Genomic DNA, 26868 nt, shown 5'->3' on the forward strand with positions numbered 1-26868 from the left:
ACTACAGGAGTACGTCAGCTTAAAGGAAATGAATGACAGATAGAAAACATGAACTAGATACAGCTGGGACGCAATTTTGAAATGTTGACAATCAAAAAATGAGTGTAGTTTGTTCCTGCTTGCTGACTACAGGCAGTCTTTAGGGATATAAGCCACATCTAGTCTTTCAATTAGTAGAATGAACTATGTAGATGTCACACCAAACAAGTTCAGCCATATTTCAGAAGAGGTCAGTAGAGTGAAAGAAATTGGTATATCTGTGGTCTAGCAGAAAAGTCAGGGCACTTCTATTCAAATGAGTTCTGCCAGGAATGACTGAGATGGCCTTGAAAAGAAAGCTTTACTGTCCTCACTGGAGGCTGAAGTTCTACACCCATTCACCAAGCACAATACACGACAGCAACAGAACAAGAATTCCTATTTGAAGCTTTTTCATCCCCACAGTGTCCAAACTCACACGTACATAGATGGGCAGTTGGACAAAATCCTTCGTGGGCTTCAGTGATAGAACGATCTGATGCCCAGAGCAATATGTGCTTTCATCTGCTAGCAAGCATGCTCATCATTTAGTAGTAACAGGGGCAAATTCTAGCTATCCCTAAGATAAGTTTGAAGTCAAACTGAAGCACAGAAATGGAATGATTGGAATCATTTTTCTGAGGAGTTTGAACATTTGCTTTAAATTGCATTTGTTACAGACCTGAGCTCTTTTGGCAGAGATTTTGCATTTGGATGGACTGGACAACTTGTTTAACAAACAGTTTTCAGTCTGCATTTTGCAAGTCACTTTGATTATTCAGCATCATTTGTTCGATTAGTGTGTTGCATATCTTTATTATTTCTGTTTTCTGATTGAACTTGTTCAGGGGAGTAAGTAACTCCTACTGTTGATACTGTTCATTTTCAATATATGTGTATATCAAGTTAGTATTATCTTGGTTTCCAGACAGAACTGTAGATTTCTACTTGCCAAGGTACTGTGTTCCATTTAGTGCTTCAACCAAATCATTATTTACAAGTACAGTTGAAAATTTAGTTATTAATTAATGCTAACTTAAATAAAATGTGTATTTTGGAACCAGTATACATGTGTATACATGCACACACACTTCTTCCTACTCTAGATGTAAAATCTCATTAGTCAATCAAGCCACTAATATATTATTATCAAAAAAGCAGTGTTTCTGTATAATTAGGCAGCAGCAAGTCAATCATAAAACCTGGCTTTTATTTTTATCTTCTGTGAAGTTTGCAATGAAATAGAAAAGATCAGATAAATCTTTGGAAGCTAGTGATTTTTCCTAATGTGCTACAAAATCTGCTATTTAAACCAGTGACATCAAAAGAAAATCTTAGTCAGAATATGGTGCAACAAAAGTGTGCATTAAGTAAAGGCAAATTCCTGGAATTTTGTAAATATTAAGCAAAATAAATTTATTTTCTTCTTTATAGAATTCTTCTTCCTGTTGATCTTCATCCATGTCATTTTGTGTGAGCAATTATTTGGACCACAGCAGATAAGTCATAAGTCTGCCTGCCAAGTCTTGTTTGAAACAATAGCTTTGATGCTTTTCCTGCTACTCTGATCTTTGCAGAGGTTGATACCTGCATGTAATAAAGGCAAAATGGGTTATGCATTTGTCCTTCTGATGCTGAGCTTCAGAGTGCAATGAAGCTTACAGTCTGCACTCTGAACTACGTATTTGAGGTAAAAGCCTTGGCACCTGTGTAAGGTGTGGGAACTTGCATGGCTCCTGGGAGCACTGCTATCTTCTGGTGTCCTAGGTGGATGCAGCAGAGCTGATATAGATGAGCATGTATTTTTAGAGTCAGTTTTTAGTGACCCTCTTTATTCCATGTTTTTGAAATTCTGTTGTAGAAGTTGGCCATTTAGTGTAAAGATGGGCTCCGACCAGGGTAAGTTCTGTTGTCGTATACTGATGACAAGATGTGCTTTTCTTTCTGTGTTCGTGATTTAATTTGCATTAGTAATAAATCTATTTGCACAGAGCATGAGAAGATAGGATTAGGGAGAATTGTTTCATCATCACAAAAGCCGAAAAGAAAAATGAAAAAGAGATTCATGTTGTACTAGAGGAGAGACTTAGGTCAGGTTTTCAGCTAGATGCCAGAACTACGAAAGGAGTACACATGAAATATCACATTTGTAGCAGCCCGAATAACTGGGATCACAACCTAATTAGTGGTGTTAATGAGACAATCAAAATAAAAAAGATCTGGTATGTTTAAAGGATTCTTTGTTTGAGTACAAATAGACTTGGGCATCTCTCTGGCATGCTTGTAAGCACAGGTCGTGCAAGCACATTGGGGATGGGTTGAAGGTTGGACTAGATCATTTTAGTGGTCTTTTCCAACCTTTACGATTCTGTCATTATTGGGTTGATGCACATTGTGTTTATGATGCAGGAAAAATACTTTCTCATTCTACAGAACAGGATCTGATTACACCAGCTGGTTGATTGAATTGGTGGATGTCAATGGTAAAGCTGGGCAATTGAGGTGTTCATGACTTATATTAAGATCATAAAATTCTTTGAGTTTAAATGTGTGCATTGGTTAATGCTAAGAAGTATACAAAGGAGAAAAAAATGTCATTTTATATGTAACATTCATTGAGTTATTGTTTACTTAAGCATCTTTAGTGATTTGATTTCACAAAGGATACACACACGAACTTGTTGGGAAAATAACTGAAACCTTTCTTTGTGAAGTCCTAAAAAATTGAGAAAGTCACTGACAGTGCCATACTTCTTTCATACCTGAAAAGTACAGCTACAAATACACGTATCCAATAACAGGACCAGCCGCAATTCACACTTAACATTAATAAGGATTTCATGCCATGATGACAAAATGAAGGTAGCATCCCAGACTTGTTTCTGGAGAGCTTATACAAAGTAGAACATCCGAAAAATATTGAACAGTCAGTAATGGATTTTTAAATCCGGAACAAAGAAAGTCCTCCTCAAAGATGAATTTCCTCCAAGCATAAACATCAAAGAGCTTTTAATAAAAGTATGACATATGACAATCTCCCTTGTGAAAGGAGCAGCCAGATTGAAAGTCTGTGTTTCCCTTACCTGATAATCAGTCTCACTGATTTTTCAGTGGTAGGGAAGTTTCATACAGAAATGACATTTTAAAGGAATCTAACTAAAATACTGGAGGCTCCTATGAAAACATCCCACAAACTTGTACTTGGAGGTAATTTAGCAATAACTTGAAGGATGCAGGTACTAGCTTACAACATTTGTATGTGGTCTTCACAGTTCTGGTGCACACAAAGTTATGTCACCATTGAACATAAAAACCACTTCAAAATTTAAAAAGAAACAACAACCAAAAAAATTCTAACACACCAGCAACCTGCCCCAGCTTTAATTTGCATCTCATTGAAAGGGTGGCTGGTCAGGGGAGATCACCTTTCAGCATGCACAGCAGTAGGTTCATTGTGAGTTTCCCAAGTCCAGGCGAGATAAGGTTAGGAATTCCTGTTCCCGAATCTCTCATATGTAGGAGAATATAGAATGTAAAACAGTAGATTTCATGTGAATATAGCTGTGGCCAAATAATTGCCAACCACATTCATATGAAATTTGAGAAATTTTTATTTGATGAGCAAACAAGAAACGACCATTAGCTGCACCTGGAAAGTCTTTAATTTCTGTCTTGGAGACACATTGCTAAATCTAAAGAGGAAAACAGAATTTTAAAATTCTTTTCTCTTTCAATGTGATGAGCAAAGTACTAGGTTAAAAAAATGGAATTGTTCTCAATTGCACACAAGCAGACCTTTTCTGTCCTTGTGTGAAGGTTGACATGAGAACAGAAGAGGCCTTTACTCTTTCATGGACCCATAGAAATGTGACTGTTTTTCTGTGACTTGCAACAGAATTTTTTTCTGAATAATTATAATGTTAATTCTATTTTTGGGATTAAATAAACTGTATTTAGTGTTTAAGGTGAAGCAAATAGTGATGAGACAGTTGAATGAATAATTTCCACTACACTCGAATTCTCATTTGCTTTTATTTCTCTTTACACTTCCAAATGTGGATCAATGCAACGTCCTCATAATAAGTTTGCATTTTGTATATTTTTCTTTAGTAAATGATTATTCATTATTGAGAATATTGTGATCAATAGTTTAGTGTGATTTATTACATTTCAAATTCCTTTTTTGTCTAATTCAGTTACATGCACAAGGAACCAAAATTGTGTAAGTTACATATATGGCAAACAAATACAGACACAATAAATCAGCTTACTGAAACTAATTAAAATAAATCTTCATTTTCTCTGTGGTCTCACTGCAAAACAAAACAAAACAGCAGAAGCACTGCCACTATCTACATGCCTGCTCCCTCACATTCTTACTGCTTGCTTTCTGGCAATCTTTCCTGAGTGAGATTCAGTAAGAAGAAATCACAGGTGCTATGAATTCCACTTTTCTCATTCTTACTCTAAATCTAACATCAAGCATATTTGTTTTGTAAATTTAAGTCTGACGTTTTGTTTGGTGAATTGCAACCTTGAAATGTACCAGTCGCACTGAACAGAATGAATATTGTATCCATATTTTTCATATTGCCATAACCAATGGAAAGGAGTCATGTGATTGCACAACAGGGTTAAAACTCAACAGAGGAGAATCAATATGTTTGGAATTTTAAAAGAATCTGATACACAAGAACTGAAACGGGGAGAATGGTAGGAGTGGAACAGCTTCATGCTCGTGCTTCTGTTTCTAGTGTGAAAAATAGCAACCAATCTCGTAACAGGAAACACAGAATGTATCCTTTTCATTAATGGCAGTATAGTTATTTGCTTTATTTTAGTTGTCAACAACTTGCAAAAAAGAAAACAAAGGAGTGAAATGTAATGTGTGTATCCTCAAATTTTCCACATCAACTTGAAGAATAAACAGCATGAGATAATTCTGACTGTAGTATATAATGCAGATCAGATTTGACACTGCCATCCTGGCTTTCCTAAATAGGTGCCAGCTGTGAAAATAGTCATGGTTACTCAGTTTTTGTTTTCTGTTTTTCTTAATCCTGATTGCTACAAGTAGAATTTCAGTGTAGTTCACAGTTAAAATAGTTTAGATACTTCCATTCTACTGCTCCATTTCATTTGCTTACCAAAGTTCTTTTTGGAGGCAAAAATTAGTTCTACAGTTACATTTCCAGCCTTTCTAGGCAAAAATGTTTGGGTTTTTTTGCTGTGTTTTTGTTTTTTTTTTTTGGGGGGGGGGAGGGGGGGGGGCGGGATTTGGTGGTGGTTGTTTTGTTTTGTTTTGTTTGAGTGCAAGAAGTACAGGGCAATGAAACTTTTCACTGTAATTTAAAATGAAACAACACATTCTTTGCCTAATCTGGAACTGCAACAGCTGGGTTCAGGAAGCAGAACTGTACAAGGCACTCCAAGCTGAGTGAAGTTCTTACGAGTTATGTTAAATATCAGATTTCTCAGTGTTCTGAGCCTTGCAAACATATGTGTATGTACAGTTGGAGTCAGTATGACATTTGAAAGTAATATGTACAGTTGGAGTCAGTATGGCATTTTAAACTAAAGTTGTTTTTTCTTTAATCAACCTTTAAAGAAAAGAGGAATGTGGAAGAGCCATGGTACCAATGGAGAAGTTCTATCAGGCACATGTAAAGTTGTAGAAAGACTGTGCTATTTTACAAGGGTAACAGTTTGAGGATCTGTCTATGAATCACAAGTGTGTTCTTACTATGTCTTGCAACCTTCTTGTTTTCTGCTGCCTTATACTAAGGAACAGATGAGTGATGCTTTCAAAGACAGATTTGTGGCTGCAGCTGAGCACAGGGAAAGTTTGATCCCTGGTTGTTGGTGGTTCTTTCTCCCCCATAGTGAATAAATCCTTTCTTAGGATGTATTCTTAGTTAGATCTCCTGGTGTAACTTCTTAATCCAAGACTGACAAAAATACCTGGCTTCAAAAAAAATCTCCATTATTATTTCTTGAACTGGCTACAGTCATTTTTATTTCATTGACTTGGAGGAGATGAGTTTCTTGATGGCTCCAAAGTGGAGGACTGGTAGATATGCTTGAGGGCAGGTTTGCAATGCAGATGGACCTAAACAGGCTGGAGGAATGGGTAACTGAGGCCTCAGGAAGTCCAGCAAGGACAGACAAATACCAAATGCCTCGCCTGGCAAGGAACCACCCTTTGCAGCCAATTTGGGCCAGGAAGCAGTGCCCTGCAGGACAGCCTTGGGGCTCCTGGTGGGCTACAGGTGGAAGGCAGCCAGCAGCGGGAGCTGACAGCATCCTGGGGTTTGGAAACAGGAGCATAGGATGTCAAGAGAAGCAACTGTGCTCCTTTGCTGAGTACTCAACAAACCAAACACAGTTGACTCCCATTCTGTGCTTTCTTAGTATGGTAAGGGTGCTGATAAACTTAAGATGATCAGGGTCCTCCAAGATGTTTGGAAGCTGAAGTACTTGTCCTGCAAGGAGAGGCTGAGAAGAGTAGGGCGAAGATAAAGCTTTGCGGCAAGCAAATAGCAGCCTGTTGGTACCTGTGAGGAGGTCATCTTCACAGTGGGTGTGGAGGAAGAATAAGCAACAGTGGATGTAAGGTTAAAGAGTTCAGACTGGAAACGTAAAAGGGTTAGGCATAGGTTGGGTGTGCTGGAGAGGTTATGCAGTTGTTGGAGGTGTTCAAGGTAGGAAAACAATGAGCAGCCTGGTCTGACCTCAGAGCTGTTCCTGTTTTAGGCAAGAGGTTGGCACTATCGTCCTTTCCAGCTGGACATACTGTGCAGTCCTCTGATTTTGACCAAACCAAGTTGTTTGCTCAGTTCTCTTGAAAATAAATAAATAAATAAATCCAAACATAATGTGGAAATGAGTAGACAGAGGCAAAAAAACTAATCTGTCTAAATGACCTGAAACTAAAGCAGCCTATTTGAGTGTAAGCAAAGTTATTAAGTGGTTGTTTCTGAACACCAATGATTGGAAAAGAATTGTCTAGTATCTTTTGATGAGTCCACATACTGAGCTCCGGAACTGAACATCTGTGAAAATTTTAGGCCCTTTAAACAGAATATCTTGTTCTGTTATGGTTAACATGTTCTTACTTCAATTATTGAATTCCAATATTACAAGTAAAGGTTGATGGAATAGATAAAAAGGCATTCTACAGGCAGGGTGATTTTGAAACTTGTATGTTCCATGTAAATATATCCCCCATGGGCACCAAAAGATAAGGTAAATAAAGACTGCTTATCAGAACTGAGATGATCTTGCTGATTAAGCAGACTGCTCTTACAGTGTGTCCATCCATGCTCTCTTAGAGTCTTAACCTGCACTTTAGGAAGAAGCCTAATTTGGAAACCCCCAGAAATGCCATCTTTCCTAACAGCACAGCTGTCATTTTCCCAGCAGGGCAGAGCCCAAGTAGCCGTCCATGACAGAAGCATTCTGTCTATAGGTTTGTTTACTCCGATTACCAAAAATAGCAAGTGATTTATACTTCTTATACTCTTGTAATGTAACAAGTGTTTCTAGCCTACTTTTCACAATTGCATGCATACAAATTTGAAAGCAAGACATTTTCCCAGTAAAAGCAACATCAGTACTTACTAGATGTAGTAATTTTTCAATTATTTCTTCCTCTTTTGATCATATGTCAAGATCATGCTTAATTACATTGAGAACAATTGTTCACCTATATTTTTCTTTGATATGAGAATTTCTTGAGGCTACAGAGTAAAAGGCAAAATACTGTTATAACTTACATACTTGGAGGACGTAATCATTCACACACCTTGTAGCTAATATTAAATAAAGGAGCACAGTCAAATGCACTGAGAGATCCTCTAATAAAAAAAACTTGATTGGTTGCTTTATCTTCTGCCAGAATGAATATGACTTCAGCATATTTAACAACGTTAACAAATCTTTTCTAAAAAGCAAATACCAACCTTGAATTTACAGTTTCACCCTTTAACCTCCAATCATATCAAGGATAACAGCGTATTTTACAATTTCTTCTGTGGTCCCAGATAAGTAATAATTGCTACTAGAATCATTAAACAAGTTAAAGCATTTAACTTCATTATAGTAGTTCCTGTTAGTCAGGCACGTTGTGCCATTATCAGGCCTTTTACATCAGTAGAAACAATTGATAAATCTGTAATAATTCTGCGTCTCAAAGATTGGATAATGATCCCTTGTAATTCTGTGACATGACACACACAAAGTACTCTTTTCAGTGTGTAATTTCTCATTTCAGAGAACGTTAACCAGACTCAAGAAAAAAACGCTTTTGTACAATCTGTTCAGTGGAATGTAAATGAGTGTGGAGAACAGTTTCCTAATAAATGAGCCACCATTGTGATTATTTTTGGTAACATTTGCTGTACTTAATGGTATCATCCATCTAAGGATTTCTGCATTTATCCTGTTTATAGGATGGTTAAAACCTTTATGGAGGAACCATTAATTTTCTTGCAAATGTCACTGACTTCGAATGCTTTGATCATTCCAAGATTAGCCCAGCCCCTGTCATCAGTAGTCTCTGATGAGTTCAGGCTGATTTGCTTTGTATATCAAAGGCATAAAAGGACCACTCTGAGTCTCAGTTTTCTGGGCTACACTTTTGAAGTCTCCTGAATACACATGAGCCATCGTTACAGGAGAACGAAAGGCAGAGGACCACTGTGTGTATGGTGGGCAGTTTGCTTCTGAATTTATGTCTCCTTTCACCAAAGACATGGGCTACCTCTGGAATAACTGTCTTCCTGAGTGCAGTTATTGGATCATAAATACAATTATACTCATTAGTATTAAAAATTTAAAACAAAAAACCCTCAGACGTTCCAGTGTAAGATAATCAGAGCTGTGCCCTGTGTATCTCAAGACAATAAAATGTAGGGAGCCGCAAAGTCGACATTTTTTGTACGTGATGAAATCTGAAATTGTTTGTTTCAGAGCTGAAAGGAATCAGATGCTTCGTCTTATGATTTTGTTTTTAATCTATTTTCCTATATTTTATATTTAACTATATTTGTATTTTGAAGTATGCATAGAGGAAAAAGACAAACAAAACCCTGTGTATTTCATTACATTTTAAATAGCTGTCTTTTTTTGAAACAAGTGTTGTAACTCTCTTTGAATTGCCTACTTTACCCTGAAAACTAGCCATTAGGTACAGTTTTGCTCTACATTCATGAAGTATTTATTAAAAAGTTAAAAAAAACTTCCAATTTCAAGCACTTTTATGTATATTTTTCCATATTTGTAGTTGCATATCTTCTCAAAACAAGCACCTCAGTCAAGATTTTCAAAACTGGTTCTTAAAATTAACACCTGGAATGCCTGTTGGAACTCCTCATAGATGTTTGGGATTTTATTTTTGTGGAATTCCTAAGTGTTTTTCTTTAAAAAGGAGACTTCATTCAGCAATGATATTATTCAAAAAGCATAAAACAGAATAGAATAGTTCAGTTGGAAAAGCTCTTCAGAGAGCATTTCCTCCAAATGCCCAACCACTCCACTGCTAACTAAAGTTAAGGCATGTTACTGAGGGCATTATTCAAATGTCTCTTGAACACTGACAGACATGGGGTATCAGCCACCTCTCCAGGAAGCCTCTTCCACTTGGTGAGATGGACAGTATATCATTATGATGTATGTCTCATATACCATTAGGCAATAATAGTAAGACCACAATAGACTTCACAATAGTAACAATGATCAGTGAAGAAATAAGAGTGCAACAAAGAAAAAGCAGAGCTCTGTATCTCCAAAATATAGAGAAAGCTGAAAGCTTCTGGTAAAAATGGAGGATTGTATTAAACAGCATGACTGAAAAATGGCTGTATATTTGTTTATATAAATGGAGACATCAAGTCACTGACAGGTGAAATTTTCTCTTACATGTTACAGGTTGGGATGCTCTACAGCTAGCTGTCTAAAAATGTAAGTCAATTAAGCTCCAATATTACAGATGGGCTATTTTAAAGGTTTTAGGGAATGGAATAACAAAACAATGCAAGGGATTACTGAATATGTTTAAAAGAGTGTTAATTAGAATTAATGAGATGAAAGCAAAAAAACAAAAGTGCGCAGTGATGTTAATATTCAGGTGAGGGTTATGGAGGGAACAATCTGCAACTGCAGATGGACATTGGATGCCACACCACGTGACATCCACAACTAGTTTCAACTGGCCAAGTCAGTGTGATTACTGCATTTTTTGCTATTATTATAATTTCTGGAGAGCCTGCATCATAGTCAGTCTACATTTTTTAGGCACAGGCAAGCATAGGTACCTATTACTGTGATGAATTGGTACTTCAGTTAAAGACGCAAACTCTGAGAAGAGGGGAAGGCAACAAGAGGAAAGGAAGACAGAAACTGTGGCAGAAAGACAGGATGTAATGTAACTGGAATTGTAGATGTGCAAGGTGTACCTAGCTGGCAAGAGCATTTGCTCTTTCTAATTCCTGTCTTCCACTGTTTCCCCAAGTGTGTGGCTGGGAGCCATCTTGTACCAATAGGGATGTGGATGAAGTTACCTATTTGGCTATTGCCAGCTCACATTTCTACACTATTTTCACATATTATTCTCCAAATTAAAATAGGAGCTGTGAAGAGAGCAATTATATGGGATTTTTTTCCCACATTGACTAAAGTCTTTTCACTCAGAGCACAGATGGCCCTCTACTAGTCTCCGAACAGTGCTCTACATACTGCAGTCCCATGGGCCAGAACATGTGCTGCTTGAAAAGACAGCCTTCAAAGGGAGCACATGCATTAGATTGTAGCAGCTCTCTGGAGTGCCAATACATGTGTTGGATGCTTCATAATACAGAATTTTTAGGACAATTTACTTTCTTTGTCAAGAATTAAAAAGAGCTTATTGCTGCATTCGCTGTTTGGTGCAGTACTGCTCCACATACTATAAATGTTTTGGTCAATTTTAAGTGTAATACCTGTCTCTCCCTTCTGGAACATCTCTGAATATTCTTTAGTCTCTCACACTTTAACAGCTTTGACATTTGAGTGGAGTATTTTTTACTTTTTTTTTTTTTTTTTAACACTTGTCAACAAAACAGCTTTAGCTCTCTGTAATCTCCCTTTTGTGCACAGTACTCGATGGCTGAGTCAAAGCACAGCTATGCACACTCACCTGCAGACACATGCACACAATGTTTTTATGCCTGTTTTCTTTAAGATCTCAGTGAGAATTACGGTGGGTTACTTTTGTGACAGAAAACATAGATGTCATATGTACTAACAAAGCAGCTGTGTAAAAACTCAACACATTCAAAGCAAAATTATCACCCTACTGCACCCCAAAATAGGCTTGTTCTTAAGTGTCACAGAGACTTCTGTTCTTCAACTTTTCACTTGTAAATATATCTAAAGAAGTAAGTGCAGGAAGGTGTTAATAATATGACAGGAAAAAAATTGCATTATATGCCTCCAAGTGCTACGTTTGGGTAGGCATCTTTTATTGTGTCACATTGTCACAAGTAAAGTCGTACTGTGATGCTTACACAGTTCTGTCTAGTGAGAAAAAGTGGCTTCTTTTCGCAGATAATTTAAATGCTTGGCCTAGTTACATGGGTGATTTCCATCATTAACAGAATGGGATTTTTTTTTTTGTGATTGCTACCAGAAGAAAAATGTTGTGAAGCTTGTGGGAATTTTCTGGCACAGATGCATTTAGATAGTAAGAGTTGTTTTGGACTGAATAAAGCAAGACATTTTTTGATTGTTTCCATGATGACTGAATGCATCATTAACCCCTTTATTGTTGACATCCTACAGAGACCTGATATGTAGTCTTAATTATTTTAAAAGACACTTTTTTGTTACTTAGCTGGTGATTAAAAGTAAATTAAAAGATGGCAATGGCAGACTATTGTTGTTCATTAACAGATATAAAATCCTAATCATCTAGTAAGGGACTAATTTTCACTTAATTTTTGAAACAATAAGTACACTGATGTAGAAATTATTTGTGCTGCTTCTATCAGCTAATTAACCAAATCACTAGAGAGGGAGAGTGGGAGAGTGATTATTTTCTGTTAATCAAATGGAGAAATCTAAAGTAGGAATCCCAGTCAAAGCTCTTAATAGTATTCTGTATAACAATAAATGATTTTGAACTTGAAGTTCTAAACAGTGTTGAGTATTCTTGCAGGGGTGAATAGGAAGGGCAAATGCGAGAGCAAGGAGACCAGAATTCTCATTCATGTTTGCAGAGACAAAAGATGAATTATGCTGCAGGAGGCAGTGATGGAGCATTCAAGAATCCTGCCTTAAATTGCAGAGCAACTGCAAAAAAGAAATAACTATTAAACCATGTGGAAAATCGTCCTTTCGCAAAAATTTGTGGATTTTAGTGAAAAGCAAGACCTCCAATTTGTTGATTCAAATAATGTTCCAGTTCTCAGCATGAATTGTAGTTAATGCTTATGTTACTCCTTTTCCTTCATTTTCAGGCTTTTGTCTGGCAGATGGTGGTTCTTGCACTGAACTGCAACAGCAATTGCTGAGGTTGAAACCCTGCTTCTCTCCCATATAGTTCCAGAACACCTGGCAGGTAGGACTGATGATCATAGATGATCTTGGAGAATTCACATTCTTATTTAGGAAGTATCTCCTCTATGAAGGAGCAAGGATATTGCAAAAGTGGTGGCAAAAGATGTAATTGAAACAAGGTTTTTATACATTTCTGACATTAAGAATGAAATATTTCAGCACTGATACACTGTATGGAAACGTTAAGAAAAACAAAGTCAAAATACACAGGTTTGGAAATTTTTTTATTGGCAGATAGTCTGTTCAACTGATAAAAAATTACTGAATGTATTCAGGTAGCAAGGAAAAAAATGTCTATTGCCTGTTGTATTTTTAAATAGAAAAGTATAGCTATTAAAAAGGACATTCAGCTACAATGGAGGAAGAAAATATTGGATGCCATGAGACATGTGCCTGTCACTAAAGCTCTAGAACTTCAGCTGCAAACTCCCACGTAGATTCATTGTCATTTCTCAACTCATACAATAAACGTGTGACCGGCAATTTAAAGAGTTTTCTATCTCAGCTTGCATGTGGTGCAGGTAGGTTAAAATTTAGAGTCAAACATAGAAATACTCCTCTGTGCACTTAGGGCTAAGCACAGTGGGGTTTGGTGGGATTTCACTCATGATAAGGAGCTCTTGTACCAAAAAAGAGAGAAGCAATTTTTGAGCGCTGTATCTTCCCTCTTCCTATTTGTGACTGTTCCTTGGCTGACAAACTGTTTCTATTTCTTCCATGGTTCTGGTTTACTAGTTCTGCCTGCAGCAAATTGCTAGACAGTTCCTAAAAAAAAGTCAACCAAAACAGTCAGAAATGAAGTTTGAGCAAAAGGATTCTTTCAGTCAAGTGAATAATAGCTAATAGTGTTGGCCCAGCCTGCTGCTGTAAATGCACAGACTTTCTATTGAAAGAAAAAATGTATGAAAGCTAAAATAAACTGAGTGCTATCTGGACTAATAAAAGGAAATACTTTGTGTGTTACTCGCATGTGCACAATTCCCTAGATGATGCTGTTGTCAGTGGTTTTGAGGTACAAATGCTGTATTGCTTGTTTCACATTATTGTCTAAAATAACTTGTTGCATTTAGCTTTTTGTCATTTGTTATTCCTAATTTTCATTGCTAATGATTTTGTTGACCTTTGTGTATTGCGCAGGTTAAAGTTTGTATGTGTGCATTTATCTACATTTTGATATAGCTTCTCACTGGACTGTATTTTTGCATTGTTTGTTACATATATTAAAAATTAATGGGAAGATTTATTAGAGAAACAAATACTGATTATATTAACCTTGGCTTCGTTCTTACACTATTAGAGGATCTGTAAAGGCCTACAGATTTTCCTTTCCTTTGTAATCACAGACACTTTATTTATTTTTATTTATGGAAGCTATTTAAGACAATTGGTTAGTGCTCAGCTTTAAACGAGCTTTATGTAAAAGTAACTGGCTGAGTCAGTAAAGAAAAAAATGACCAGATGGCAACCTCAGTGTGGGATAGAGATAAATGTGAATCTAAAATGAGGAATGTCCCAAATAATGAGGGTCATTTGAGAGTAAGATAGTATGCGCACTTTGTGGCCATGAATAATGCATTCATGTACGTACTTCAGTAATTGTGATGCATGAGTTCTCTATAGACATTATCACAAGATCAGTTTTACATGGGAATCAAGTGCTTTAGGTACCTTAATTATTTATAATATGTATCTGAGAGAAGAAAAATGTTTGAATTTTCTATAACTGCTTTTAGTCTCGGTGTCAAAGAAGGGGACGGGTGAATTGGGGAAGAAATCCTTTATGACCTTGTCATGCTCAGCTCTGCCATGGCAGAAACTATTCTCTCAATTCCTCTTCTTCTTTCTGCCCATTTTAATGGCAAACTGTTCAACTCTGCAAATCAGTGAGGTCTGATTTGAGTTGGTAAGACTATACCATCCTACCTTGAAGAAACTGTGGAAGTCAGTCTGTCCCACCTGTTATTCGCTGTGTTAAAAATTACACACGGAATTGGCACCAGGAACTCCCTGTCTTAAAGGACAAGTCGCAGCACTTTCCCTTATGTAGTTATTCATGTCTTTTTCCAAAAAACAAAACCAAGGGAAAAGGTGTTGTTCTCCTTTGTTTTAATTCCTAGCTCCGGTAATAGGGAGAACTATTGAAGCACAAGCCAGCTAAATCAATGAGAAGGAAATGCTAGTGCTACCAAAGTGATTTGTTGTGGGAGATTTCCTGCAACATGAATGCTGCTTGGAGCTCAGTTTGTAAGTTCGTTGATTCTGCAGGAATGTCAGGTACAGGGTTTTACTGATTGTTCCTCTTATGCTTGCTTAAGTCAAACAGCCAACAATCAGGCCCTTATGATGACAGAAAACAAGCAGTTACCAATTTTGCTACTTGCAGCAATAACTGTCCCAGAGACACCTTTGCATTGATGCTCCCCTCTGATACTCTCTGCTCTTCTTTCTCTTCCCCTTGTTCCAGACAGTTGCAGAAGCAACTACACTGCTCTTTGTTTATTTAGGATATGCTCAGCACAAGTGTAGGAGCAGGCTGAAGTGATTCATAGAATTCCTTGCAAATGGTAGAAGTTGTTTGTTTCCCATGAAAAATGAATGCTCTCTTCTTGCTGGAAAGACATTCCTAAGTATCTTCCTTAAAAAAGAAGTCTCTTCCTTCTCTAAGGAAAAACAGAGACCAGCGCATTAGCAGCATGCTCAGACCAGGAATGATCACAATCATGTTCTTCTGCAAATTATCCCATGAATCTTGTGTGTAACTTCTAACCTATCACCTCTCTTCCCCTGAATTATCTCTAGTTCCAATAAGTCCAGTATTTGGATTCGAAGCATTATGGATTCAAGCTGTGGTTACTTCCATTCTTCTGAAATCAAAAGTCTTTGGTAGCGGGCTTGACAGGTAGTTTGAGAATAGCTCCACTTAACATTTCTTTTCCTGAGGTTTGAGACCCCAGTGAGGAGACCAGCACCACCTTCCTTAGAACTGATGATCATTTGAGTGTGTTCTCCCATAATGGTTTTTTTTTTTTACAGGGCTGCTGATTCAGTTTACTTCTGCCACAATATGTTTGGAGCATGCATTGTGAGGTTACCCCAGCTAATACATACATATGTATTAGAGAACCTTTTATTTGTGTCTGATTGATAAGTTTGGTCCCACCCATGTAATTAATATAAGCTTAAAGTATTACATACTTAATACCTTTCAGGATAATGGGTTCTGCTCTTAGTGCTAGGCAGTGGAAGAATGCACCTCCTTTGAAGATCTTTGTATTCCTCTTGGTTTTGCAATGTGTTCAAGTGCAAATGAGCTCTAATGAGAAAAAAATTCAGTTTCTTACAACACAAATTTAAATAATGGAATAGCATTACAAAAGTTGAAGAACCATTTGCAACACTGAGATTGTGGTAAATCATACCAACCACATTACTTGCTATCAAGCCCCGGCAAAATGGCAAGATTGGCTAATTACTTTCTGCCTCCCCTTTGGCTGGCATGGCACCAAGAGATTCAGCTTTCCCAATCTGACCCTTTGCCATTGCTGTTAAACCGTCCGAGGATTAAATATGAGACTGGCTCAGAGAAGCTGCTGCAGGCAACTTTTCTCTCTAGCACGATAGAGCATGAGGCTTTTTTTCTCCTTATCTTACACCCTTCAATTCCTAAGATCGTGTAATGTGACGTTGCATGTTAATGTGAGAATTACAGCATTTCATCTCATCTTCTATATTGTCATTTTATTACCATTTTTGCTGTATTTGTAAAGCTTCCTTGGCTTTAGGTTTCAGGCTGCTTTCTCTGCTTGCAGCCTGTTGAAGACATATTTTGGTAAAGCTTCACATCTCATATCATCAGAAATATTAAATATGTGCTCTGCTTAATGGTTTTCTTTTTTTTGTGCATCCTGTTGAAACAAAACAGATGGTAAAACTGGGAACAGGATGTTTCTCTTGGGTAATACTTCAATTCAAATTCAGTGTTAATTTTAGGATCCTTTGTGGGGATCCCGTTTTTTTTAGAGTACAAGGACAAGTTATCCTTAGAAATAACAGCAGGAAAATTGCAAAGAGTCTAGAGGAAAAACTTCTCTGTACGTTTTATTTAAAGCCTGTTGGATTTGTGCCATGGGGAATATGTTGCAACTGGAATTTTAAAAAGCCTGGATCATTTCAGGATACTTGCAATTCTTACTAAAATAACAGTAATAAAATTTCACGGTTGAGAGCCTACAGAGATCACAAAAGGACTGAGGAAAGCACTTCCCTCTTATCTACACAATAGCATAATTGGCTTAGTGCATTGGTGGAGATGCATCATCCCCACACAAGACAACAGGTAGCTGACTATTTACTGAGCTGGGACTGAGGGGACCAGCAAGCTGGTCTGATGCAGCAGCATTTGCACTCTTTGGGCAGTATTCCTGAGACTCAGATGTTCTGTGCTGATACTTCACTATTAAATATTTTCCCAATATCATGAAAACTATTGAACTGAAATTCCAGGGCTTTTACTTTCTTTGTGAAGAAGCTCTTGGTAAAATGTTTCTCCAGCTTTGACTGCTTCCTTAGAGCCTTAATCTAAACTCAGTTAGAGTACCGGGAGTGCTAAGGTCGCCCCTGCTCTACTGCTCTGGGAAACACAGGGCTTCATTGAGCTGCCAGCCATCAGTGCAAGCAGCACTACCATCCCACTGGGCACAGCACACTGCTGAAGGTGTTCTCTCCTGAGCACGCCTGAGAGCCCTCATCCAAACATGTGCTGATGACATCATCACAGATAAGCAAGAAAATAGCACTGCAAAGAGAAAGCTCCCGCACTGATCTTACCTGGCATCTGCATTAAAATAATTCTGAGAGCTCACTCCCTTTTCCATGGATCCTCTATGGTGAAGTAGGACATTAGGACCTCAGGCTTTCAGGAACGTCAGTTAATAGAAAAGTCCCATCTGGCTGCTTAGGTATTCCAGAGGAGAGTATATTTTGTTATGGCTGGAGGTGTAAATAAACAATTCTATGTATTCCCTACTTAAATTCTCCAGATAACATGCAGTAAAATTGAGGAAGCTGTATAATGTATCTACCAACGTTCTTGTGGTTAAAAAAAAAAAGAAAAGAAAAGACAAAAAAAAAAAGAAAGCATTTTCCTCACATACCCGAGGTCTGTTTCTACCTGACATGACATACTGTTCTTTTCACTTCTTTCAATTGTTTTGATTTTTTAAAATGTAGTTCCCCCAGACAAAATACATGGAACACAGAGCTCTCCCACCTTGTCCTGGATGTGCCACCTGGCACTCAGCGCCTTCCAGTGCACTGCTCAGCCAGCCACAGCCTCTTGCATCTCTTTTGACTGCTGTCATTCCTCACGTTGGCTCCAAGAGTCATCCTGCCAGCTGTCCCACTGCTGCTTGCATTTGTGAAGCTGACAAGCAATTGAACTGTTGCACATTTTATGAATGAGCATAAACTTAGACTTGATGGTGCTTGCAAAAGAATTCAGAGGACAACAAAGGCATTGCTCAAGCACTGACATGTCGTCAGAAGGGCAGCAAAGCAATTTTCCCTCCCTGTAATCCTATCAACCAAAACCAATCAAACTACAACTATAAAACAAAAACATATCTGAAATAGATGTTCAGTGTCTTACATACTGATATCTATTTGCCTTTAATTCAAAAGCATGATGCCAGTTAAGTCAAAGTTTTTTCTTTTTTTTTTTAAACTCTTTTTTCAAAACATATCTTTGGATAGTCTACTGTTATTGTTCTGTAATTTGGAAGAAACCTAAGGGGAGGACATATTAATGATTGTGAGGTTAATGACATCTTTAGTCTATTGGGCTGTGTCAGACTGCTACTAGGATATTCCCCTGCAGCAATTGAACACATCCTTCATAGTAAGGAGCAGACTCCCAGCCTAGCACTGCTTCTGTTAGTATTGTCAGCTAAAAGAGTTTGCTCAAGATCATGCTGGGTTTATATGGGAGGCATAAGGAGATCAGTATTTGAACAAAAATGTAAATCACATGAAAATGGATCCACGATAAGCAAAGAAAACTAAAAATTTGCATCCTGACTTTCTCTTATACTGTACATTACAGAGGCAAGCTTCTGTTTCAGGATAATGAGATATACAGTGTGATTAAGCTTTCATCATTATGCAATTTTTGAAAGTGTGAACTGATTTTTTATGTTTAAAAAGCTACCATGTCTTCATTTTCCTTTTATCTTCACTTTTAACCTTCTTAACACAATGATAAAGTAATAACAGGACTTTCTAATTTGAAATTAGAAAGGGATGTCATACTTCAGAGGGTAAGAATCCAGTAAGTTTAGTTGACTAGGATAAATTTGTATCAGCCTATATTAAGTGCTAATGACACACATCACTAGAGGCCTTCAGGCATCTGAATCCCTTTGATATATCTATTCATCCATCTTTCAAGTGCTGGGCATGGATCTCATTAGAGTAAGTGATGCCATCCAAATAGTGGTTAATTGTTTGTTATTGAGTGCATTCTTTATTCCCAAAAGGTTAGGGTTATTCAGACAATTAGGTTTTAATACAAACTCATCACTAGGCTCAGTAACAGACCTGTCAGTGTGTGATGTGGTTCCTTTCATTCTGACTATTTCTTGGCTGTAAAGGAAATGCTACAGAGGAAAACTTAGTCTTTCTAACTGCAGGTGAATTTCCTTCAGATTCCCTGTGTCTCTAACATCTTTAACATTTCCCTCACCATAATCTCATCGTGGTATTCATTTAAATGAATTTAAAGCACATATCAGTAGCAATTCAGAGATGTCTAATTGATTGTTCTCAACAGAAATCTAAAGAGGCTGAAATCTTCATTGTTTTGGCAATTCTTTGGTTTTGAAACGGCCCTAACAGTTGATAGTATAATTAAGAGAGCGGTTTTACTTTGCTGCTCCTGACATCAGTTATGGGTATCACACAAAGGAGTTGATCTCACTATAGTAGATAAAGCTTTAGACTGCAGCTCTCGAAGCTATAGGACGTGGTGCTGTTTCAGATCATTGCCTTGGGTACAGATCACCAAACAGTAAAGTAGCTCGTTGCAGTTATTTTTTAGAAAAGACTCGGTAGTCTTTCACTAATACAATATCGAAAAACGTCACAATCTTTTAATCAGCAATTTCTACTGATTTTTATGATCAAAAGAACTGAATTGAACATTTACAGAGCTTTTTGGGTTACAAAATAAGCTCTTCAGTTCCTCTGAAAGGGTATATAGTTTTGGTGCTAAGGAGAGCAGATAAATAAGCTGATGAAAGGAAAGATGGTATTTCCCTTTGGAAGCTGAAGTTGGTCTGGTTTAAATTTGCAAGCAAATGTGCACGGTTCTCTTCATTAAACCCCTCAGGAACAGGACTCTGCAGCTTTCACATAACTTTTGTCACAAAAGAATAGATGTTAGAAAGGCTGACTGAATGCAATGCACGTCTCCTTTCAGATAATACATCTATCTGTCATTTCAGTTAGAATCTGGATGGCTGACTTTTGATTACTCTACAGGTCTGATGTCTGCTTGTAAGAACTACACAGGGAAGTAGCCCTTACTCCTCCATGTAGCAATTGTCAGCTACATATCCATGTATGTTGCTGGGTTGCTCAAAGTCAGCGTGATTCTGTCTTTCATGAGACAGCAAAGAGTTCATTATGAGGTTTGTAAACTACCATTACAAGCCTAAACTCCCCCATTTGTAAATAATAATGCAACCCGATTATTATTCTGATATATCTTTTTGCTTCTGAAGTGAGTCTGGTTTCAAGGGCCCCAGGTAATGTAGGGTGACAGCTGAAAAGATGCAGTGAGTCCGGGCTGACGCTTTGGCTCAACTTATTAGATGATCTATGGAGTGGGACATTCGTGGCAGCTGCACTGGAAGCTATTCATCCATCTTTTTGTATAGTGGTTGTGAGCAGAGATAATGGTTAAATCTGTGAAAAGAATCAGTGAGGACATTACAGAAGACAGAGTGAAGAGGCCCTGGGCCTTTGTCTAGATGTCTTGGGACTTATTCTTCTGAAAGGAAATGAACACTTTTCAGATTTGTGGTATAAAAATACAGTATTTTGCAGGTTAAAATTCAAGCAGCTTTCTTATAATAACTGAAACCACCACTGAATTTCCTGAGATGCAGTTTGATCCCAAAACAAAATTAAGTTAAACATTTTGGTGTCAAAGGAATTGCAGAGTTTTCCCTATAATTTGCATGCTGTTAGAGATAATAAGGAGTCTTTTATTATTATCTGGTATCAGATAAGAATTCCCTCTGGCCTATTAGGTAGGCTGTTAGCCAGCATGTGTTTCTACTTTGCTCCACACCCCCAACTATTAGCTTTTCCATTGCAAATCCATGTTGGCATCCTCTAGCAGGCATGCTCACTGGAAAAATTCTACATAAGTAATGAATATACACTTTACCAAAACTTTGGGATTTTTCTCTGTTCGTAGTCACAAATTATTTGACCCTTTGACCTCTTAGAAATATCTAAACAGTTTTGTTGTCATGAATTTAGGATTATTTAGGTGGGAGAACTGGAGAGCAGAGTATTAGTGTAATATTTCTGAATGAACAGGGTAACTCATTTGTTATGTGCACTCTTAGTTGATACTAAAAAACTTTGCACTGCAGGAATAATTAATACAGTACAGTTGTGTAAAATTCTGAGATATGTATTACTTCTCTTTCTTCCCATCCCTTTCTTTCCCTTCCCTCTCCTTCCCTTCTCATTTTTTTTTCTCTATATTTTAATCAGAAATATGTTAAAGAATTGAGTTGCGACCGTTTAACATCTTTTTTTTTTCCCTAGAGCTTCATGAAGTAGTTCAACATTGTGCTGGGCTGCTCCAGCAACTTTGTTAGAAGTGAGATTTGATAAACTTGAAGGCCAATCACTTCACTTGGCACGTGTGTTATTTCAGTGGTGAGTTACACCGCTATTTCTGTCACAGCAAACTCAGACCCAACAGCTGACAAAGGTTCATCTTTCAGCCGCTTCTTCATATGGTCATTGCTGTGTGTGTTGTCTGGGAGAAGTGATTACCAGTTCAGTTGCTCCCACAATTTGCACTGTCCAACTTAAATTTTTTATAAAACTGAATTGCTGACACAGGATGCAAGCTGTAGGTCTCACTGATGTGTCTCAGCATTTGGAGTACTAGTTTAAAAACATGTCCTGTGGATTAACAATATGCCTTGGGCTTTTAGTGACTTTAAGGATTTTTAAAACATTGCTATCTGTTTATTGCATATGAGGGACTTGCTAATCCTTGCCATCCTGGCAGACTTGGTTGCAGCAGCGTCTCTGATTTTAAATGTTTGAGGAAAGTGCAGAGTGGTGAGAGTCAGTTCAGGGGATAGAAATAAATATGATAAGAGAAAATGTGATCTCTGAGAAACGATTGACAGAACTGGGCTTGTTTAGACAGGAAAATACAACTGTATACCAGTCTAAAAAGGAATAAAGTCTATCACAGAAAAGAAGGTAATAAATTGTTTCCCATGTCCTTTGCAGATCAGGATAGGGGATAGGACAGTAAGTAATGGGATTCATTTTCAGAGAGGGAGCTTTAGATTGGATGGCAGGAAACGAAAGCAACCAAAGCCACTTTTCTGACTGTAACAATAGTTAAGCACTTGGATATGTCATCCTGGGAGGCTATGGACTTTTTCTCATATCAAAGATTTTCAAGAACAGGTTAAGGAAACATCTGTCAGAAAACGTTTTGGTGTAGCTTGACCTGCTTTGTTGAAAGAGGTGGAGTTTATGACCACCGAGAGTTTCTTCATGCTCCATATAGCAACCTTGATTTATGGTTTTTGTTTTTGTTTTCCATAGAAAAGAAATATTTTCCTAAATGGGCACTGCTATCAAATTTATGTTTCCATGGAATATGTGGGCATAAGGGTAATGGAAAGCCAAATTTATTGGACTGACTCCATCATTGCTAAATCATTATTCAAGCTATTGTCTCTTTCTCTGTCTGCTTTGTTCTTATAAAAATCATCTTAGTTTCCTTTTTGACTTTGAGAAATGGGGAGCAAGAATATAACTAGTGGGTTTTAACTCTGTCCCTTTGTCAGCTGTAACTACTCTGAGAAATAGGATCTTGGTTGTGCTATACAGGTTAGATGCAAGAAATAAAGGATTTTTTAAAATTCTAATTCAAGTTAAATATTATAATCAAATGTAGTTTTATTATTTAGCAGATATGTCAGCCTGTGAAATGAGTTCCAGTTTTATAATTTGCTGTTTTTAATCAATAACCAACGCTTGGCATTTCCTTTGGAATAAATCATATAAAGTAAAATATTTTAACACTAACCATGCTTTCCATTGCTTACAAATGGCAAACCATCATGGCTGTAGCAAATCATCAGTTTTCACGCAGAACCACAATGATGTGAATTTAAAAGAACATTAAAAATATACATCTAGTGGAGTAATGATCACCACCAATGGTAGAGTTGAAATAAATAGATCACAGCGTTAAGAAAAGGCTATCATAACTGATAGTTCTGAAATTCTTCAATTTTCTTGCAGTAACAGAACTGCATATAAGTAGTCTGTGGCCTTTCTGTTTCTCTGGGTATTTATATTCCAAAATAGTTACTAATTGTCTTGGAGAAAAAAATCAAATTCAAATACAGGATCACATTTATGCAGAATTGTAATATTAAAAATAAAACAGTTGTGGAATAAAGCTAGTCAAAGATGAGATCCAACTCATCTCCTTGTTCTGTACTTTTATTCTTTGTTTATCCTTTTGCGAGGTGAATTTTGGAGTAGAGACTTTTTAGCTGATTCCTATGTGCTTACTGAACAGTTGTAAATTCCAAATGTACATTCCACTCATCTGTAATAGAGACTCTGAGTACCAACTGTCTTAACTGAACATCGATACACAGTCTAATTATGTATTTATATAGTAATAGTATATACAGATACATCGAATGTGCTCAGATATTGACTGACATTAATAGCCGTTCTGTCTAAATAAAAAGCAGAAAATGCTATTTAGGAGGTACTGTTCACTAGTATAACGTGATGTCCTGCAGAACAAGATCCTAATTGTCATGATATGGTAATTAATGATGATGGGACCAAAGATACAGTTTTATGCATTTTGGAGATAGAGAAACCCTTTTTTGGAGGGAAGCAAGAGACCTTTTCCATGATTACTTTATGAAATCTCTTATGCTCAGGAGTTAAGAACAAATATCTTTGCACAAATACGTACGCACACAAAGGTGATAAAATTATGACATAAGAACATGCTGGCATTATATCCTAACTTCATTCTTTTTGTATTTGATTCACTTTCTCCTTTTGCAGCTTTAATGAAATGGGAAACAAATGAAAAATATTTGTGGTCCTGATTATAGAGCACTGAGCAGCACCATTTCAGCACATGTGCATACGAATCACAGCTCAAATGGATCTTTGATTGCTTGTGTTGCTTTATACAATTTATGATTTGTGATATCAGAGAGGACCAGAAATCATTTTTGATACATTACATTACAGCCCAGTTCAAATCTGCTGTGAAAAAACAAGTCAAGTGTTCTGCGAGCCAATTGCTATCTCCATTATTAGGGAATGCTCCAGGAGGCTTCCTTTTATTTGCAGCAGTTGTGTGATTTAATTTAAAAATAATACTAAGTATTTAACTTGCTCCCTTCATTTTAAAAGAGTGCTTCTTAAAAACTGAGAATTCAATAAATGGTTGGAGACACAGACAACGCATAAATAAGCCCTGTCATTACAGGTTTGATGATTCCTGATTTAAATAGTTTTTTATTAAATATGAAATGTCCAAATTACCTAATCAATGTTAGTTGTGTGATAAAGTATTTTTACAGTACTTATTCTCCAGTATCTTATCTCCTACCTACAGGATGTTTGTTGATAATACTTCCTTCATGTTAGACAAGCAGACAATAATAATTTGATTTTACAGTTTGCTATCTTGTGCAGAACAGTACTTTAAAAACTCTTTCATGTTTTGTGCTCTAACAAAGTCTATTACTTTTATTTGTTGATACATTGGAAAACCTCAGCATTAATACTGTGGATTTTCTTATTTCTCTTTCTTTCTACTGTTCTTTTATTATTTTTGCTCTTCTTTTCTTCTTCTATCTTTTTCTTTATGTCTCTTTCTTTCTGTGTGACTTTCTTCATCTTTTTTTGCCTTTGCCCTTTTTTCCTTGCAGTCAGTTTGATATACTAACATTGTTGTAAGCCACACACTCACACGCGTTAAATGAAGATCGTGTTACTTTTTGTCACTTGAACCAAGGTGGCACCAGATGCAGAAAGAGTGGCATATATGGTTTCCAATATGAGAAAGTAGGATATTGTCAATACTTGAGTAAATATGGCTGTTCTGATCACAAATCATAAAAACAAAAAGAAATCCCCCAAACACATTTTCAGATAGCCTCCAATTTAAATGTCACCAACACTTCTTAATTACTAAAACATTGCACAGTTTCTTAATAAAACATTAATGACAATATTTCAGTTCAGAGAATATTTTAAACTATGAAACTATTTTCTGTTACTTCTGATCTTAACAGCTGGTGCTCATAGCGGATTTCAGTTTTGTTCAGGATATGTCAGACTCTATCTAAGCTTTTTAGGGGATGGTCTTGGATAGCTTGATTCCATTCCATCAAAGCCAATGAGCAGTTTCCAAATTATTTTGGCAGGTATACTCATTACAGATGCATTTTCATCACTCTAGAAGGAACTGTGCTGTTGGAAGACAAATAGTGGATTATATTTGAACTTTCTATTACAATAATTCTTCTTGTGGTGGTGAAAAATATGATTTGGGGGGGGTTATTGATACCCAAATGGCACCAATCTTATTCTGTGCCTACACCTGAATGTATGACTATTTATCAACTTCATCCCAGCACTACTTTCTGTACTGAATGCCTTCAAAATGAGAGGCAAAACCTCCAGTTTTGGAAACCCTCCCAGAATGTAACCTGGTAGGGCAAAAGGATGAGCTATCTGATTTTCTCAGTGTGGCAGGTTATGGTAATGGTGCTTGTCTACTACCTGTGTTATAGTGTGGCACAGATTTCATGCCCACCTCATTTCCTAATCTACATATGCTGCGTTAGGCATATACAAGTAGCTGCCCCATCTGTAGTCTTGTTTATTTGTTTTAGAGAATTCAACTGGCATTAATTTACAAAAATGAGGAAGGGTTGCCATCTACAATTATTAATTAGCATGCACATCTGCCAAGAAGGTGTTTCCATAAGCCTGTCTGAAGTACTTTATTGTTGTTGTTTTTTTTCATTTGAGGGGGATCAATGCTAATTTTCAGTGTTTACCAGCAATCATAGATGACTTGCAGTTAAAAAGCCATCAGCTCTGTCACATTTTTCATTGAACAGAATCCCTTTCCAGATGGCCCTTCATTTGGATAATGGACAGCCTAAGGGGATAAAAATGTCACCTGTTGTAGCTAGTCAACAATATTAATAAAAACAGAAGAATAGACCATTCATAAAATGGGCAACAGACCAAAAATAATCTGAATTGTACAGAGAACGTTTTTGGTAGCAATGTTGCCCTAAGAATTCACTGACATCCTCAAATCTGGTCATTATTGCCCTTGCACTAGCTGTTCCCTCGGAGTTAACCATGAATGAGCCTAATTCTTCTTAATGTATTCCTAAATAAATGAGAAATTATGAATAAGGTGTGATTATGCTTAGAAAAGAGCCATGAGTACAATTAGGTAAATAATAGATTTCTTGGCTTGTTGTCTCCTGAAGAAAATAACACTGGAAGGTGTTTCAGGTTTAATGAAAGACTGAGATCTAAATAGAAATAAAATCACTGAGTTGCTATTTAGTACATGAAAAATGATATTCCCCCATGAGTCTGAATAGTATTGAAAGTGATTTAAAGTACTTTTGTGGACCACAAAATAATGGTTATAGGTATGGGTTATGTCAAATTTGGTTCAAAGTAGCTATGCCTTTGTCATCCAGCCTTTGTCACCCAACCCAGCAAAATGAATGGAGATTTCTGAGTTCTTTGTCTATGTTAAGCATACTTTCCATGATGTATACCTATTTTTTTTCTCACATGCACTCTTATTTATGTTTCTCATCAAAATAAGACTTAGTTCACTCATAATGCATCTCTTCTTTAGAACTTGAATGTACTCATTGACGAACAGGTGATAATGCACACAGCAAA

General features: G+C 37.0%; 1 long non-coding RNA gene across 1 annotated transcript in view; it reads left to right on the forward strand.

Moving 5' to 3' along the window:
- The first annotated feature begins 12514 nt into the window (after positions 1-12514).
- LOC128081482 (uncharacterized) overlaps positions 12515-26868 on the forward strand; it is a 310754-nt gene continuing 296400 nt past the window's right edge. The window contains exon 1 of the long non-coding RNA XR_008207204.1: positions 12515-12613. This is a non-coding gene — a long non-coding RNA (uncharacterized LOC128081482). The remainder of the gene's footprint in view (positions 12614-26868) is intronic.

Source organism: Tympanuchus pallidicinctus, unplaced genomic scaffold (assembly GCF_026119805.1).
Source record: "Tympanuchus pallidicinctus isolate F22 unplaced genomic scaffold, pur_lepc_1.0 scaffold21, whole genome shotgun sequence".
Taxonomy (NCBI): Eukaryota; Metazoa; Chordata; class Aves; order Galliformes; family Phasianidae; genus Tympanuchus; species Tympanuchus pallidicinctus.